The sequence below is a fragment of the Mytilus edulis genome, chromosome 7, assembly GCF_963676685.1.
Source record: "Mytilus edulis chromosome 7, xbMytEdul2.2, whole genome shotgun sequence".
In the NCBI taxonomy this organism is placed as follows: Eukaryota; Metazoa; Mollusca; class Bivalvia; order Mytilida; family Mytilidae; genus Mytilus; species Mytilus edulis.
In genome coordinates, this window is record NC_092350.1 from 18584647 (window position 1) to 18600144 (window position 15498).

A 15498-nucleotide genomic window follows, 5' to 3' on the forward strand; every position below is an offset into this window, starting at 1 on the left:
AAAGCACAAAGGTGTCAGTATTCACCTCAGAAACTTACAAAACCTTTGAATAGACTTATTAAGAAGGGATATAATTACGATACTGTTGTCAAGTCATTAAAGATTGCATATTTTGGCGTTAATATTGAGTCATTGATAAGGTCTTTGCATCGGAACTAAACACATTTATTCTAAAAACAGTTGTTGGCATGACACGGGTTATGTTCTTCTCATATATGTTATGATGGTATGATACTAAACCCCTAACGGGAAGGATTGTGCCTGATGTTCATATGATGAAATCATAATCTTTCAGTCAGTTTAGTTGAAGTCTGGAGCTGGCATGTCAGTTAACTGCTAGTAGTCTGTTGTTATTTATGTATTATTGTCATTTTGTTTATTTTCTTTGGTTACATCTTCTGACATCAGACTCGGATTTCTCTTGAACTGAATTTTAATGTGCGTATTGTTATGCGTTTACTTTACTACATTGGTTAGAGGTATAGGGGGAGGGTTGAGATCTCACAAACATGTTTAACCCCGCCGCATTTTTGCGCCTGTCCCAAGTCAGGAGCCTCTGGCCTTTGTTAGTCTTGTATTATTTTAATTTTAGTTTCTTGTGTACAATTTGGAAATTAGTATGGCGTTCATTATCACTGGACTAGTATATATTTGTTTAGGGGCCAGCTGAAGGACGCCTCCGGGTGCGGGAATTTCTCGCTACATTGAAGACCTGTTGGTGACCCTCTGCTGTTGTTTTTTATTTGGGCGGGTTGTTGTCTCTTTGACACATTCCCCATTTCCATTCTCAATTTTATTCGATATTCCCTTAAACTGATATGATTTCGAACGATACTTTAAGGCATTGCACATTTTCTCTACATATCGTGTAAAATTTAAAAGGCATCAAAACCCTGCTGTTGAAATAAGCCCCACTTAAAATTGAGATGTATTGGGCTATACCCCAATCTTGTTCAGGCCTTTCCCAAAGGCAGATTGTTGCCAACATTTTTATGAATTTATAAAAGATATTATTCACTACGACTACAATTTAATGCAAGCTTCCACATGCTTAGGAATTCCTATTTACGCATGATTCAGTGAGTTTCACGTGAATTCATGTGTTAGTGTAGCTTTTATGTGCCTTTAATAGTGCAGTTCAAATTCTTCTGTGGGCATAATATTGGCAACTTTAAGTCTACGTAAGTTATGAGGGTTCAACCATCCGTCTAAAAATATTCATACACGCATGTATCTTCAATAACACTAACATTTCCATTAAATTATGAATATCAACACTGAACGCTTTGTCATGAAACAACTACATGTGTAAGTATATCAATGAATACCGGGAAAGAAAGGATAGTAAATGCGAATTAGTTGATGACACGTAATCCCTATATGGGCATGACAAAAACTCAAAGTTTTAGATTAACTGTTGTTTTCATTTAAAAAAAAAATACGTGTTGAAAGTGACAGATTGAAATAAAATAATACTAGTGTAAATGCGCTGAAACAAATAATAGTAACGAGTATAAGAAAAATTATAAACTTGTACTTACTTTTTTGTTGTTTATATATATATATGATGAAGAACATGCGGAAATTAAACATTGACTGTCATCCTAAAATTGAACTTTCACTTCCGGCTTATAAATACATACATAACCGGATTGATTCGTGTAGAGATTCGAAACACTTGGTAGACTTAAGCTGAAGTTTAGTGTTTATGTATACAATTTTAGTTAATTGATTGATTGATTGCAGGTTGTTGTTAAACGTTCAGTTACAAATATGGCATGCATGTTCAGTTACAAATATGGCATGCATGTTCAGGACAAATATGGCATGCATTTTCAGTTACAAATATGGCATGCATGTTCAGGACAAATATGGCATGCATGTTCAGTTACAAATATGGCATGTATGTTCAAGACAAATATGGCATGCACGTTCAGTTACAAATATGGCATGCATGTTCAGGACAAATATGGCATGCATGTTCAGGACAAATATGGCTGTATGTTCAGGACAAATATGGCATGCATGTTCAGGACAAATATGGCATGCATGTTCAGGACAAATATGGCTGTATGTTCAGGACAAATATGGCATGCATGTTCAGTTACAAATATGGCATGCATGTTCAGGACAAATATGGCATGCATGTTCAGGACAAATATGGCTGTATGTTCAGGACAAATATGGCATGCATGTTCAGGACAAATATGGCATGCATGTTCAGGACAAATATGGCTGTATGTTCAGGACAAATATGGCATGTATGTTCAGGACAAATATGGCATGTATGTTCAGGACAAATATGGCATGTATGTTCAGGACAAATATGGCTGTATGTTCAGGACAAACATGGCATGCATGTTCAGGACAAATATGGCATGTATGTTCAGGACAAATATGGCTGTATGTTCAGGACAAATATGGCATGTATGTTCAGGACAAATATGGCATGTATGTTCAGGACAAATATGGCATGCATGTTCAGGACAAATATGGCATGTATGTTCAGGACAAATATGGCTGTATGTTCAGGACAAACATGGCATGCATGTTCAGGACAAATATGGCATGTATGTTCAGGACAAATATGGCTGTATGTTCAGGACAAATATGGCATGTATGTTCAGGACAAATATGGCATGTATGTTCAGGACAAATATGGCATGCATGTTCAGGACAAATATGGCATGCATGTTCAGGACAAATATGGCATGCATGTTCAGGACAAATATGCAGTTTCGAAAACAACAACTTTTTTTTTTACCAAAAGGAAACCCTGAGTAGGATTAATAATGTCAATACACAACTTATAGCCTGCATTTATTAATATAGAGTATACAAAGATACAAATAACACATGAAATATAACTTAAATCAAGTCTCGGATAAATCCATTCAAAGTCAGCTAGAACCAAGGTTTATACAAGATCATTTTCATATTCTGTTACATGAAAGGTCTAATCATGTTATGATATTAGAAAAGAAACAAATTTCAAAAAGTTCAAGGATTTACCTTATAAAGGGCTGTTACACAGGAGAATATCTATTTCTTTTAGTTTTGGTAACTATTGATATAGCTTTATTTACAAAATATAAAAAAAATGTCGTAGGCAGATGATTTTTTCTCCATGAATTTTATTCATTTTTCAGTCATAGTTATGGATTTAGGCGATTTTTATAAATTTTTCACTTGGTTACAGAAAATTCTCAGGCAAGTAAGATAAAGAAACCGGTAAAACGTGCAGACAGATGTACTTCTACGTTAAATCGTAATTCATTTACGATGTTGTATATATCAACTCAACAGAAATGAGAAATGTTCGATAGTCTTGTTGGGTCGATCTTGAACTGTGGTTTTGAGAAATGGGGGTTTCATCATGCAAAGGTCATTGAACAGGTTCATAATGAATTTTGAAGATTTGTTCTTAAAGTTGGTAAAAATTCACCTATATGTTCTGTTATCGGCGAACTAGGTCATTTGCCAATGCATATTATTAGAAAACAAAGAATACTAAAAAAATGTAGAAAAATGGTTACCATGAAACCTCCTATTGTATTTGATGTATATAAAATGTCAGTTGATGCTGAGAATGGTAGAACAAACTGGGCATCAAATGTTCGAACCTTGGTACATGATCTTGGTTATAATTTTTATGGTATAACCAAGAAAATGTATTTTTTTTCATACGATGTTTTGAAACTACACCTCTGTGATCAGTTTATACAAAGCTATCGTTCTAGTATGTTGGATTGTGAAAAAAGAGAATATTTTGAAAGTGTTTAAAATTGACTGTTGTTTGGAAAAATATTTACTGCTTAATGTCAATGCTAGACTATTAACACTGCTTAGATGTGGTTCACTTAAACTCAACCTTGAAATTGGTAGACATAACAATGTGCCGCGCAATGAAATACTATGCCAATGTTGCAATATGAAAACCATTGAAAATGACTATCATTGTGTAATGATTTGTCCAGCATATAGGCATTTGCGTCTAAGATTTTTGACTACATATTATTGTTCTTGGCCTAATATGTCAAAATGTTTATTACTTATTCAAACATGTTCAAGAACTTTGATATTAAAACTTTTTTGTTTGTTCGTGAAAACTGGAAACTACGGTCACAATTGATAGAGTAGATTATAAGGTACCATTTGCTTAATTTTTTTTCTTTTCTTGTTATTATTTTCTTTTCCCCAGTTTTCATTAACTATGTCGCTTTTAGGTCCCACTTACTAGACCACGATCGCACCACGCTCACCGCGATCTTAAATTACTTTGCGATATAAGCGGGATGGAAATGTATATTTTCGTTGTTTTCACGATGCTACTCCGTCCTCATTACACTTCTACAACGATCCTGCTACGATTATACCACGGTCTCATCACGCTTTCCCTGTGACCTCACTATGATTATCATGATCTTACAGCGCTCATCACATTCTCTCACGATACGCACATACACGAGTCATTGGTTTAAACGGACTCATTCTGTCATGCACCCAGATATGCCCCTCTTTGTAAAGCGTTTTGTTACAGACCGGAAAAATAACAAGGGATTACCAAATGTCGTTAACCTATTCAACCCTTGGGTAAAGTAAGTATTGAAACATTTTTTTTCTATTTTTTATATCTGGTATAGAAATGTTACATGCAACAAATAAGTTCTAATATAATTTCCCATCATGGAAGTATCGTTTTTATTTGTTCATCGACGTTATAAAATTAAAATAATCTAGAGAAGTTTGTGGGTTTGTCACTATTTCAAAACGGTCCAATTAATCAAAATTGGTCTGCTTGTCCAATGAATTGTGAGAGCATGACACCAAAAGGAGACTTCCGTTACCGCGCTGTTGGTAATGACAGTAAAATTCACATGTATACATCTTCAGAAAATGCTTATTCAAATAAAACGTATACATTCGTTAATGATACTGCATATGCAAAAAGGGCTCCCTTTTTCCAAACTTTCTTGACAAACTATCAAATATGTACTCCATGCGTACCTAAATACAGTACTTACCAGAACAAATGCAATCCAATCTTTACAGGCATCAATAGTTTGATTCCAACAACAAAACTTAATGCATCCATTAATTCTTTAGAATTTCCATTGAATCATGTATTTCCTTTGCACCCATTTTATAAAATCCGGTAAATAAGATACTCTTCGTTGCCATGGAAACTAACTTCCGAGTCATTAGGAACGCGTTGACAAACAATTTATCTACATAAATTAGGATACGTTTATTGTATTTCCTAGAATTAAGAGACAATAGTATTAATCTACTGTTATTTTATAGGAAAGCTGATTTTATATCTCTAACAGTTTCTATGTAATTAATGTCATCGGCTTTGTGGATCAATATTTGCCATAGTCAGTGGCTGCATATCATTCAATTTACCGACTGGAGAGGAGAAAGCTTGGTTGGCTTTTCTATCTATTTAATTCCTTATGTTGTCCGCCGGAATGAGAATTATAATGCAGTGATGATTTGTATCTACAAGGTTAGACAGGACAAAGTGTAAATATCGGTTCACATTGACAGAATGGGCGAGCCAGGGAAGGGTTAACCAATATGATGGGTTTACAACATACTCTTATCTGATGCTAACAAGGACTAGACTAGTCTTATTTTTCTTTAAATGTCCGTACTAAGCAGTTGTTTTCACTCGTATCATTAGTTGATAACGTTTAATTTTGACCTTTTTGTTATATTTCATTTTTTTCTAAACCTTGGAGTTCAGTATTTTTCTGATAGTATATAGTAACATATTTTCAAATAAATATTTGTTGCATATTCATAGAGGCTTTTAAAGAGTTTTGTGTATTATATTTTTATGCCCCACCTACGATAGTAGAGGGGCATTATGTTTTCTGGTCTGTGCGTCCGTTCGTTCGTTCGTCCGTCCGTCTGTTCGTTCGTCCGTTCGTTCGTTCGTCCGTCTGTCCCGCTTCAGGTTAAAGTTTTTGGTCAAGGTAGTTTTTGATGAAGTTGAAGTCCAATCAACTTGAAACTTAGTACACATGTTCCTTATGATATGATCTTTCTAATTTTAAAGCCAAATTAAACTTTTGACCCCAATTTCACGGTCCACTGAACATAGAAAATGAAAGTGCATGTTTCAGGTTAAAGTTTTTGGTCAAGGTGGTTTTTGATGAAGTTGAAGTCCAATCAACTTGAAACTTAGTACAAATGTTCCCTATGATATTATCTTTCTAATTTTAATGCCTAATTATATTTTTTATCCAATTTCACGGTCCATTGAACATGGAAAATGATAGTGGGAGTGGGGCATCCGTGTACTTTGGACACATTCTTGTTTTTGTTTTCTTTACAAATACCGTTTTTTTAAATAACCATTTGCCACAAAAACTACTTTTGCTCAAACACATAATTAGCTGTCTAACCATTGGTGTCGAGTACTTCTGGGTTATTAACTAAAACCTAACGAAGACTTTCAAGATGAAGAACAGTAAGAAATGTATTAGCTTTTGTTCTATTTCTTACTTAATATTTCTTATTAAATGTTGTACCTACAATAATAGCCTGTGAATTTACGCTGGCGTTTGTTTAAAAATCACTGATTATTTTAAAATATGGAGGAATATTCTATACTTAGTAAAAGTGGATCGTATTAAAATCCGTACAATTTTGAATAAAGGGAAAATTGGGAGATTTAACAGTCTAAAAAATCTGTCGGTGTCCTGCATATCCCCTTTGCAATCAAATACTTAATCTTTTTCTTAAACTTCATCAGTGATTTTATCTTGTACTTGACGATAGTTAAAATGGTTCATTTAAGACAGGAACCCTCATCATCAATTTCTTTTGTTTTAAGACAATTTTACCGAATGGTGTAAGTTGAATAAGAAAGGTATAGTTTTAGGTGCTTTCAAATAACCGTCTCATTATTGAGAATTATCCATTGCTCTCTTAGAAGTAAAAATTCGGCAGCACAATTCTGAGCAATTTATAACTATTGATAAACTCACAAACGATACATGTGTGACTTACAATATATGTTTTTACTAGTCTGTTATATCCTTTTTTAGTCAACCAGTTTCACTAAAACACATGTATACATTTTCAGGTATTAACATTTGATGTAGTAAGTAATAAAATTCACTTTCAGCACTAGAATCTCGCCTCTCTTTGCCTATGGATCATTGAATGTCGGTTGTCTTCTGGGAAAACTCGAAACTTTATTGAATTATTGAAAATTTGATTAGTCTTTTTTGTGAAAATGTTGTGTATGCATCGAAATTAACCGAATTCATGATACCGAAAGTATTGTCCATGTTTACAAAATTCCTGGTATTAGCGTTTATTGAATGGTTTGCCAAATTTAAACGATCTATATAAATTTACATGCACAATTGTTAGATAAATTCGTGAATTTTCTCAACAGTGAAAAAACAATGAAAAATTGCTGCCTAAAAATTCGAAACAAATTTTGCATCGTAACCATGGAAACGTACTAATATTCATGTTATAAACCATATAAGTATTAACTAAGCAAATAAGAAAGACTTTACACAAAACTTCTCATAATAAGAAAGTTCATATATTTTTTTTCTTGAGATATAGAATGTACACTGCTGCATTATAAAAGGTAAGGTAACTGATTATATAGGTCTGAGTTTTGTTTGGTTATCTTTAAAGGGAAACTTCGCAAAAAAATCAAAAATTGATATAATGTTCATTCTGTATAAAAATGCTCAAATTCATAGATATTAAAGTTTTATTCCGCTAGATAAGCGATCACCATCGATTTTAAATTTAGAGTATTAATTCTCTGCGTTCCGCCATTTTGTCCTTCTTTCCCGATTAATGAAACGATATGTCTATAAACCACAAAGAAACAAAACTACAGTAACCGATGTAGTCGTAATTGCGTGTCGATATCTTGTCAATCGTACGGTTGTTTTATCCGACTAACTAACCATGGTCTGTTGTTTTTAAACTTGATATTGGAATTAGGTGAAAAGTCAAAGTTCAAATCATAAATAAGTGTTCCGTGAAAATTGTTTTCGAAAATCTAATTTGTTCATAATTCTTTAAAGTAATAAACTGTTTTCAAATAAATTTTTATCTTCCCTCTTCTGATCACCAGCATGGCTAAATGTATTACTTTCAAAGGTATTGTGAGGGGTGTGAGGTGACACGTCCAGGTATTCAAGCGATTTCCTGTCGGGCTTGCAAGTTCACGCATCGTTTCACTTCTGCAGGTATTGATCAGTGTACACGGCTGATAACATTTAACTTTCCATTTTGAACTATCAGATGTATAATATACAACTCTGTCTTACTTGTCATTACCAAACTCATACGCTTGTTTATAAATAACATTTCTGGTGTAAAGAATATTATTCATAAAAATATAAATAATACCCAAAAAATAAGATTTGATGAAATTAAAATCTATTTAAATATTTTTTCCAAGGGTGAATTTGGGAAAATGTAATATATAGTGAAGGACAGATTGGAACATACCAGAAATATTTATTTAAAAAAATGTACGCACTTGCCGACGATTCGTTTATACGACTGGATAGAAAGTTACGGAACTATAGCGCAATTTAAAATATATACATGTATACATTGAACATAAGAAAAAAACATATATTTTGAATAAATAGGGGTAAAAGTGTTGTAAATAGACTAGTCCACGTATGCCAACAGTATGTAATCATCGAATGTCGATAGACTATTGTATACCAGAAGAAGAAGAGAACCAATTTGATTTAAATACAGATCGATGTATAACTTTTGCTTTGGTTCATTGAAGTTGTGGACATAGTAAAATCACAGATTTATATTTCAATAAGATTGTTCTCGAACAAAGGAAGAAATTCGTCATCACAATTGTTATATATGCCACTGGACGAACACTAATTATCCCGAAGGGATGTGAATATTTTGCTGGGAAACTTTTGAGTATCAAAGTTTCAAATTAATTTCGGGATTTTTTTTTTCTTCTTGGTATTCAATAACAGAAAAAAGAATAAATTACTTGTCCGCTAAATAGGGGTATTCTTGTCAGATGAAAGACTTTTAGTTATATTTAAAAAAAAATAGAGAAATATGACATTAAATTGGTTCTGTCTTTTTTTTAAACATCGTTAAAAAGATGTGTGTCTAAGGTGAACGCCACAAGAACCCTGTAATACTAGTACGAGAGTATAGCATGTAAACATTCCTTCTCAATAATATGGTTGTATTGGAAATCTTTTCATACAGATTGACAACTCATTGTCCGATATGCATGTAATATTTGCCACATGACGCCCATAGTTCTTCCTACCATCATCATCTTATTCTTTGATATTGCTGTCAACATCGATGTTTCACAGCCAAACAAAATGGGATTAATGGACCTTCAGAGCTTCTCCGTGTTCTACACTTGTGAAATATATAGACGAAATTTCTGTATTGAAATGAATATACATCTCACAAACAGGATTTTCAAATAACGATTTTGAGTAATAACCTTACAAACCAATATAAACGTATGGCAAGATATAACCATGAAGGAATTTAGTTTTTGTCAGACACAAAAACTCATCACTATCATAAACGTATACGTATATATGCATACAATTTCAAATATCAAGAACAAGCGGTCGATGTCGATAGTCCGTTTTCTAACTGTTCGAGTTAGACATGTCACTTGTTCATTCTTGAAAGCCTTCATATTCCCCGTCTAACGATGGGAACTGTTTCTGATTGTGTTGGCTATAAATGCTTGTATGGTAATTCTGTTGTTTATCTGTACAAGCGGTTGCATTTCCTCTCCTTTCCCCAACAAACAAACGAACGAAACGCTACTAGTCTGCTTTCCTCGATGGCTCTTATACGTCAGGAAACTTACATGTATACTAATAATGATTGTTTCAAGAACAACGATGTATGGACGAACTATTCTAAATTCGTCAATATCAGTTATGCATGACTAAAATATAACTTTTATTACAACTACTGTATTACTTATTTGGATTAATGACGGCTATCATGTTCAACATTGCACAACTATTATCATAGAATTAAAAAAAAATCCTCAAAAATCCTTAAAAAAAAAATACTGCCTTAGCTTAGATAATTGGTATTTTTTTCACAAAAAGTTCGTGTAAATGATTGTCAAATGAATTTAATTATGTAAGAATAAAATGTTTAAAAGAAACTAAAAAAAAATCATGTATGTTGTATTTTTTTGTCAATTAAAAACTTTAAAATTGCAATAGTTTTATTAGCATTTAAACACAGCCAGATTTGAATACAAGTTAAGAAATTCCGGTAAAGTCAATGATATCAAACAGATGTACAATGGTATATCAAATTGGGTAATATTGCATTTAGTTTTTATTAAAGATTAAAACTACTATTTTTTACATCATATTTGAATCTTTACGCCAATTGCCGCTAAGAAAGTAATCAAAAATTGTTTCCTTTTATTTTTATACATTTTCGGATTTACGAATCTGAATTTTATTTTCAATTAATTTACGCAATTTAATTATTGAATCTTTATTCTCATCGTGTATTAAATCTTAGTGTATTAACATCGTGACATCATACTCGTTCTAATCCTTTCTGTATATCCTTTCCAAATAACAACATTTATACCTGTGTACGCTTGAACTCACACCTGCGGCTAAATAGCTACAAGGTAAACGAATTGACCTCAAGCCGAGAAATATACAGTGACCTTTACAAAATAATATACACACTCTGCTCACACATTAGTTGCATTGAAATGATTATCAAAACAATAACGGTAAATAGACAAGTAAATAGTAAAAATGTTCAATAAATATTTTATGAATAAAATCTCAACAATAATTAATTAAATTTATTCAAAAACATTTACTAGAGACAGACACATATAATTTTATAGGAGTTTAATTCAATGAATACAAAACGGTATATGCATATTCATTTTCGTTCATTATTATATTGTGGTTAATAACTACGACCATTCGTCAGCTGTGCGCTTTTAATTACGTATATTGTCGATAAGCTATAAGAGTTAAACAGATTTTATTTTTTCCCAGAATTCAATAAATCGGGCTAATACGTCACGACCCACTCGAGAATTCAACCAAAAAAGTTACAAATACTTGATTTTCTCCGTTATTAGAAGGAATATAAATTTAAAACTTTGCAAATGTGTTTTTTATGTTAAGATGAACATAATTAGATGATAAGTAAAAAATCGCGGAATTTCCCTTTAAAGTTGTTTTTTAGTCACTGGTGGATAGTTGACTCATTTGTCTCTTATTTTACTTGTGTCTATTGTTGTAGAAATTGAATGACTTACAAATATCATAGACATGTATTATTATGCAGAATTCCAATGGGGACTAACTGTGCACCACTTATTGCGGACCTGTGTTTGTATTGCTATGAGTTACAATTTATGACAAAATAAGCAAAGACCCATCGAAACAACATCTGATAAACAAATTTAATAATACTTTTAGATATTTGGATGATATTTTGGCTCTCAATAATGACGACTTCAGTATGTATATTAAAGAAATTTATCCTGCTGAACTTACTTTAAATAAAGCTAATACTAACAATGACCACTGTCCTTTCCTCGATCTTGATATCCATATCACTAACAGAAAGCTGAATACTAAAATTTATGATAAAAGAGATGATTTTTCATTTCCTATCGTTAATTATCCATTTTTAGATGGTGACGTTCCCTTGTCACCATCTAACGGTGTTTATATATCTCAACTTGTACGATTCGCTCGGGTGTATGTAACAATGTTTTAGATTTTAACGAGAGAAATTTATGTATTACTGAAAAATTATTACACCAGGGTTTTCGATATCACAAACTAGTCAAAACATTTACTAAATTTTATCATCGATATAAGGACATCATTCGTAAATATAGCTCAACATGCAGACTTCTTATACGTTCAGGTATTTCACATCCATATTTTTATGGAAATATTCTTTATAAAGCACAAAGGTGTCAGCATTCACCTAAAAAACTAACAAAACCTTTGAATAGACCAATACTGCATAGTCTGCTATTAAAGGCCCCGAAAATACAAATGTAACACAATTCGAACAAGTCAACTTATGTCTTATGTCAAAAAAAAAAAGCAAATATGTAACACAGCAACTCACGACCATCACTGAACTGCAGGCTCCCGTGACATGGGTCAGGCCTAGGCAAATACAGAATGTAGCGATGTTAAACATGTAAGGTGGCGTTCAACTCCCCCTAACCTGGGTCAGTGGTGTTACAGTACAACATAAGAGCAGACTAAAAAATCAGTTGAAAAGGCTTAACTCAACAGGCGAATACAAATAAAAATAGTTTACACAAACAAAGTGAACGTGGGAGGGTACTTGAGGGAATTTATGAGTTTTATTTCGGAAAAAAAATGATGATCCTTACTATTAAATCGAGTATAATGAATGAAGCAGAAACAATGTAACTCAACAGTTACGGATGTCCTTCACTCAACGTTTATTACAGCTACGGATATCAGTCTACACAGTTGCCCTTATCTTCGCGATTTTTTGAAATGATGATTTCTCCATTTAGCGGTTGAACTATGAAAAGATGCTTTGTATTTCAGTTTCAAACTTAGTAATACTTCAAATAACACACTAAATACCGAAGTATAATACTGAATTATTACAGAATTGACATTTTGAAAGAAATATTGACCAGAAACTTCGTCCGCCATCTTTTGATATACGTAACTGCAGTTACGAAGATCACATATACCCCAGTGACAAATTAGGAAGGTTGGGATTAATTTTGGGGATGATGGTCCCAACAGTTTTGAAATTAGGGGCCCTAAGGGGGAATTTTTCTACTTTCAGGATATTAACTTATGTATAAGTATTTCAATTGCTCTGAATTGACACCTTATCGCTATTTGTCCGCCATTGCTAGATATCACACAGGTTCCCGTAAAATGTTGACGTCATAAAACAAAAAATCCGACGCCACAATGGAAAAGTGATTGTTGTTGACGTCAAAAGTTCAAGCGGCCGGGTCAGCCGGGATTAGCGATAAGGTGTATACCACAAGTAGAAGGTTTGGATTCATATTGGGGGTTATAGTGCCAAAAGTTTAGGTATCATTTTTGTAGTTTCTGGACAATAACTTGTGTGTAAGTGTATGAATCTCTCTTACATTGTACCACAAGGTTTCATATCACAAAAGAAAGGCTGGGATTGAGTTTGGGGGTAATTGCCCAATTTATGCGGGAATTAGGGGCCAAAAAAGGGCCAAAACCAAGCATTTTTTCTAGTTTCAAGACAATAACTCGTATTTAAGAATATGGATCTCTGTGAAATTGTACTACAATGTCCCATTCTACAAAGGGAAGGCTGGGTTTGAGTGTGGGGGTAATTGCTCCAAGGGGGATTCGCAAAGATCTTGACATTTATTTTGTGTCAGAAACCTATACTATATATATATGTCAAAAATTTGATCACAATTCAAATTCAGACAGAATCAAGCTTGAATATTGAGTCCAAATTTGCCGCAACTTTTCAGAGTTTAACCTCTGCGGTTGTATCAGGCTGCGCTCAGCGAAACATTTTATTACAAGGGTGTTCCAACCCAGGAGAACTGTGGGGGGGGGGGAGGGGGAGGGTTCAAATGTTTGTTCCCATTCAAATAAAAATGATCGTAAAAAAGGGTTCCAACCCCCGGAACCCAACACCTGGATCAGCCGCCACTGAGCTTTTGGTGTATTGATATTGGAAGCTAATATTAGATTCATCTGTTTCTAATTATGTTTGTAAGATCTAAAATCCTATATAGGTAAATTATACCATAGTATATCAATGGTTCCCACAGAACCATGTGATCCATTTACTGCCACATAAACAACAAGTTACAACCTGACACCAGAGAACCGATTCTCTTTTAAAGATTTACCAGAAAGACCACATAAACATATATTACCTGCTGGCGACAAACTTAAAAACTTAAAAAATCATTTGAAGTTAACTCATTAATTTTTTTTTCTGATTGTGGTATGGGTTAAATGTACATGTATTTCACAAGGGAGCCTGTTTATATGTGAAAATACTGTAATTGTGCATCTGTTTTACTTTTGCGACAGACACTTTAAAAAAAACTAGTCTGTCCGTACTTTTGGTTCATTCGATTTTTGTTGGTTCAAACTTTTGCAGATAGTTCTGTGAAATTTCCATATATTTCACAACGGCACTATGAAAATGCACATTTTTATGCTTTGTTGAATATGTTGACAATTATCTAAAGAAGACAATCTCCAGTTGGTATCATATCTTAACACAGATCATATTTTCAAAGTAAATGTTAAGAAATTAACTACATCGAGTGTTTATATTGCAAGGAGTATTTTAACATGCATGTCAAGTAACCGCTTTTTTACGTGTACTATAAAGAAAGGGGTATACAATTTGTAGGTCGTAATTTTCACCTAGATTCTCTTTCAAACTGTTTGTAATTACGACCTACAAATTGTATACTTCTTTCTGCTAAATGCTAGCTTTTGTTGTTTCTGATCGTCCCAATTAATAGGTATTATGCACTGTTTCTTGTTGTACCAATTTTAAAACTTAAATTTTGGAACAAAACCAGGGTTCGTGTTGTTTTTCGTGTTCCGCTTAATAATTATATTATATAATATCCTACAGTTTTATGATCAGTGAATTTTTAATATAAGGGTCACAAATGCAATTAAATATTTTTTTTTTGTATACATTCAAATCAGATATGTCGGTTCATTGCATAAATGGCACAAACATCCATTTGTCTTAATTTAAGACTAAATATTATACATAGTTATGTATATACCTCCTTGCGAAATTCCATGGCTAAATTCTCAATTTAAATTTGGTGTGCGTTTGAATCTCGACGCTGAACCACTAGCATTGACAGTAATACCACGCACATACATAAGATTTAAGCCACATTCCCTTGCATCTTAAAATAACACATGTTTTGTCTAACGGAGGCGATCAGTGTCAGTTTGATCCCCGGTCTAGGTAGGGACTTTCTATACTAGTATACTTAGTATAGTCCCTGGTCTAGGTAATATTTTTAATATTTTATAAAAATACAACAGTATAATAATATAATACATATGCAACCTCGCTAAAAAAGAATAATGGAGTAAAATTAGTAAAATGTGAAAATCTATACTTAGTGAACATATTTACCAAAACTAACTTTTCTTTCCCGCCTTGCTTAATAGATCTTAATAAAAGCGTGGGAAATCAGATTGTTTTAGCTAATCGTTGTAATCTCTATATTTAACTTGACTTTGATTTTTTACAATACTATTATTTATATTTAAATGACTAAGCAGCTTTTAAATGGGTTTCCCCACTGATTGGCATATGACACTCACAATACGGTTAAAAGTCTTTTGTGTTTCGTGATCAAAAGATTATCTCAGTCAAAAACATTCATGAAGTTATACCTATTTTTGCTATCAGATGTTACAAATTATTGTT

At 33.0% G+C, this 15498-nt stretch overlaps 1 protein-coding gene across 4 annotated transcripts in view; it reads right to left on the bottom strand.

Moving 5' to 3' along the window:
* Positions 1-1681, bottom strand: part of LOC139480921 (putative ammonium transporter 1) — a 130946-nt gene extending 129265 nt beyond the window's left edge. For 2 of the 4 annotated variants that reach the window (XM_071263880.1, XM_071263879.1), the window contains exon 1: positions 1542-1631. The gene's annotated coding sequence lies outside the window, so the exon portion shown is untranslated. Of the gene's footprint in view, positions 1-1541 lie in introns of all 4 variants that reach the window. The other 2 variants (XM_071263878.1, XM_071263877.1) reach the window with 2 other exon arrangements.
* Between the last annotated feature and the right edge of the window lie 13817 nt (positions 1682-15498).